Genomic DNA, 4675 nt, shown 5'->3' with positions numbered 1-4675 from the left:
TGGTTGATTATTGTGATATTCTTTGTATTTATATTAAAATAATAAAAAAATGTGTCATGTACACTGTTTGAGTGTGCAAAGTGTATATGTAGCCTCGACTTTTACTTCTAACATCCTCTGCATTTTATAAATTTTTGAAATTATAAAGAAAAATTGCCTATTTTGTAAGAAATATTTTTTTATTTATTTTCTTTCGAAATATCACCAGCAAATCCCCTTTCCTTTTCCCACGTGAAAGCTGCTACATATAGCATATACTAATCGGTTCTTTGTCATATCTTAAGATATTTTTAAGGTTGATCTTTTCATTTTTCGAATTTGATCATAAATTTAGTTAATATTCGGGCAGGAGTGGTTGGATATTAAATTCTACTCATTTTTCCATGTTAATGTCTTCGAAATTAGTGAAATTATCCACAAAATCATTTTTTAATTCAATATTGTAAATGAGTTGGTTTCAAAGTATCCCTGTGAAGTAGAGAAACCAAACCGAATCTTCGAGTTAAGAAAAGGGGAGTGGTAAACTGGTGATAAAGTCTCGGCTCTGATGCCAAAGGGTTTCAAGTTCGAGCTACAATTCCACCGAAGGGACGTCGTGCAAACTGGTCTGGTGCACGCGAAATCCGTCGGAGCCGAAGACCCTCGCGCTGGTGCGGTATGGATATTTGAAAAGGACTGCCAGCTCCGGCGTCGCTTTCGCACTCTGTCTGCGGTCCAAAGTTACGAGATCCGTCCCAAAATAAACTTAATATTCCTTTAAAACAGGACGTTAATATAACTAAACGAAATCGGGGAAGTATCAAATATCCATTAACACGTGTACTATCATAGTGCAAGTCCGATATTCGAACCATCTATCTAATTAGATGCCCCCTTCTTTGCTATCTCTTAAGTACAGTAGTAAAGGGCTGATCTAATTAGATAGGTAGTTCGAAAATCGCGCTTGACCCATGGTATTGCGCGTGTTAAAAGCATTTCAGATCAAGGGGAGTGAATGAAGAAAAAAATGTGAAGGAGAGTATTAACAATACGATCATTTCTTTTTTTTTAAACTTAAGACCACTTTATTTAAAGTTTAATTAAATAAAGTGCTCTGACATTTATAACCGTTTTTATTTTCGTGTTTACAAAGAATGATTTTTATAAAGTCTTAAAATTAAACCTCGATATTTTGATGGATATTTTCTTTTCAGACCTATCTAAATAAAATAAAAAATGATGGAATTATCTTTGTTTGCCTTCTGTGAGTGACTTCCATGACTCATAAATTTTATGACCTAAATTTGAAATGTGATTTTTCAAGGAATTTGCTGTATTTTTTTATGAAAAACATCCGTACGAAATTTGCCTGCCCATCTGAATTTATGCTAACGTAATCATTCAAAAACACAAATTTCTAGGCTGATGAAATTTGGTATAGAGTTTTAGCACCGGAATTACAAATTTGTATCGAAATCATCTAAAGGTTATTTGAGTGTGAAAACTCAAATGGAATATGCTCTTGGCGTCAAAATTATTAATCTGTATCGAATTTTACGTCCAGTCTTCCACTGGGATCCTAATGTCTTTTTGATTCTTATAAGCGGGTCTCATAACTTAAAAAAAAGAAAGGAAAAGAAAAAAGTGAAGGAAAAAAACATGCACCTTCCTGCTTTGCACCCAAGAAAACTCAGTTTTCCAAGACGCATAAATTCGCTTGTAACACTGCTTTGGCGGATGCAAGAAGAAGCTTATTACATTAAAAAAGCGCCTTCACCTTTGATGTGTGACGTTGTGTTTCTGTTTTACGCGTGGAAATTCGAATTTTTTAGTGGAGTAATTTGTTGTCTGTGAAAGATTTCAGTCAATGCAGAGAACCGCGTGCCCGCCGGATAATAGAGGTAAAGCGTTTTTTCAAAATTTTGATTAATGTTGATGTTCAGAAACTTTGAAATTTTAAGTTTGCATGCGCTGCCAAGTTGACTTCCGTAAGAAATCATAAAGCTCGCCATGTTTTGCTTGGTTATGAAAATCGTCATCAGAATTTAGCTCTAGAAAGACGGTCATTTGATCTCAAGACGAATTTCTAACGTTCATATTTTCTTTGCTTACAGTCAGGATTTTTATTCGCTCATTGACTTTTCCTATTTATTTATAAATAGTACGTTGAATAAAAATTATTTCTGTTTGCTCATTGTTGCCGACGTTATAAATATGTGTACTTAAGAATAATGGACTCTGATAATTTTGATGATTGAAAAAATATTGTGGACTGTAATGTGTTTCTATTCTAACTTAAATTTATTTGCTCAACATTTATATTTCATGTCACGGGCAACTCAGAAATGAGACTAAAAAACTACTAATTAACTATTGGAAGGAGAGATGGAAAAATTCCATCAATCGGCGAACAATCTGTCAGCATCTCAAAAACGTTTTTATTTACCTAAACGTTTCTATTGGAGGTGATTTTTATCTTAACCAAGTGTACACTGCCCATGGTGTATTTTCTGCGCATCAAGTCGTTTCTTTGAGCAAAGTTCGACTTGTAAGTGTGGCACCGAAGAAGGATCTATAAATCACGTGACTAAGAGCTTGTGCACTATGCTGAAAACACAAACTTAGATGGCCAAGAAATTGATGTCTCTTGAAATTAAGAACTCATAAAAATTCTAACACAGTAAATCTTCTATTAGGGACATTTTGTCAAATCCTTTGTATTTAGCTTTCTCTTAATCTAAGAAGTAAACCCTATTTAATGTATTTTCACAACTTAATATGTAATGTTTTTTTTTTCTATTCTTTTTCTGCACCATTATGCATTTTCACTAGAGGGTTCTTTATTGTTTACAAGGGTCCAGTGTCATCACTTGTATTTTGTTTCTTCGTGCTAGGTGGGGCTGTCTTCGGCGGCCCCATCAATTTTCCGCGTGGCATCCGACTAGGTTGAGCTATCGCACAGTATTCAGTTTATATGAAATTTAACAAATATGAGATAATATGCAATTGCAGCATAACATTAAAATTTGAAGTGTCAAGGACATTTCTATCCGATTTAATTGAGAGAGATATAAATAAATATGGCAGGTGATGAAAAAAAGTTATTTTTGGTCATATACAACTCTTTAAGAATTTGAAAGCATCTATTTTATTGGAATGATTTATATTCATTTTTCTCGTCATTTTGATTCATTTATTTTTTGCACATATTCGACATTTTTTTTAATCATGATATCACAAAGAATCTTTGTGGAACAAAATCGGTCTAAAAATATTTTTACAATCGTTACAGAATTTTGAATTTTTTTTCGAGTGTTGGGGAATTTGCACGAAACTGATTCTGGGATCAGATCTAAAATCGTACTTGTCTGGATGCTCATTTAGTAAACTTCAGCGATCGAATGCTGATTTTTTTTTTATAGAAATTGCAGTAAACAATTTCTTTTCTGAATTAGAAAGTGAAGAAAATTTAGTTATAAACATGAGAATTCTGAAATGTAAGTGCTCCACTGGAAAAAAAAATCTCAGATAAAAAAAAAAGAATGGGTAAGGTTCAGAAGTGAAAGAGGGTACTAGGAAAATTTTAAGTTCTAGGCAGCTGACTAGAAAAATTGATTGCAAATTCATTTTTTACAAAACTGAAACAACTCGAATTAATAAAAAGTGTGTAAAAATTATGTAGGCCGCCTAACACCTTTCAAAATGTTGATGAAGGAAAAAAGTGACGTAATGAAAGGACTAACTATGAATTCTCAAAAATCATTTCACACAGTATGGAGTGAATGTGAATGCTAAATCAATCAAGCAAAGCAGTCAAGAAACCAAACACCATTTTAGAAAAGGAAATTATTCCTCTTGTTTCATTAATTTCATTTATTCGTACAAGAATATAAAAATATTTACAAAACGTTTTATGCCGATTTATTCAATAACATTGTAATAACTAGAATGATATAATAAATACGGAAATTTTCAATAACTTCAGTGCATTATTACATCGATTGTGTAAATAGCATTTTAATAAAAAAATTATAGAGAATGAAATAAAATATAGAAATTTGTTAATAAGGCAATTATATAGCACATTCTATACTAGTTATTGTTATTCCAGTGACATAAATGATATATAAAAATCAAATTATATATACATAAGGATGAAATAAATACAAAAGTTCTTAATACGAGGAATTTGTAGTAACTTTTTTGTTAGTTACTACTAACTTTAAAGAGGCATTTTGAATCATTTCCAATAAAACCTGCAAAAGAAAAAAAAATACATTCTGTGATTTAGTTTGCCATAAATCATACAATTATCATTTAATTTCTAAATTGCGTTTGTTGAAAGATATAGATTATTTATTTATTTACCTGTGATTATATGACTTGATTTTAAAAAAATAACAATGAAACTTGCTACTAAGGGTCATTTCATTAAAATTGTGATATCAGAGAAAGATACTAGGTAATGTTGTTTTCCCATTACTTTCATTCAGAATTAATCTTAAAACGTTTTCTTTTTAACGGAGGCTTTAAAAGACATTTTCAGACTTATATTAATGAGGCAATGTCACTTTCACCTTCCTTCAATTTATCTTTGATATTTTAATAATTAATTAAAATATTACTACATTTTAATTTGCAAAGAAGAATGCTTTAGCAAAGAAATATTAAGCAATAAAAATTTCTAATAATATAA

General features: G+C 31.2%; 1 protein-coding gene across 4 annotated transcripts in view; it reads right to left on the bottom strand.

The window, feature by feature from the left end:
* Positions 1-3807: 3807 nt before the first annotated feature.
* LOC129968463 (protein unc-93 homolog A-like) overlaps positions 3808-4675 on the bottom strand; it is a 33367-nt gene continuing 32499 nt past the window's right edge. For all 4 annotated transcript variants that reach the window (XM_056082359.1, XM_056082363.1, XM_056082360.1 and 1 more), the window contains exon 5: positions 3808-4235. The gene's annotated coding sequence lies outside the window, so the exon portion shown is untranslated. The remainder of the gene's footprint in view (positions 4236-4675) is intronic.

The sequence above is a fragment of the Argiope bruennichi genome, chromosome 5, assembly GCF_947563725.1.
Source record: "Argiope bruennichi chromosome 5, qqArgBrue1.1, whole genome shotgun sequence".
NCBI lineage: Eukaryota > Metazoa > Arthropoda > Arachnida > Araneae > Araneidae > Argiope > Argiope bruennichi.
The sequence above is the reverse complement of the archived record's forward strand: the minus strand, read 5'-3'. Positions and strand labels throughout refer to the sequence as shown.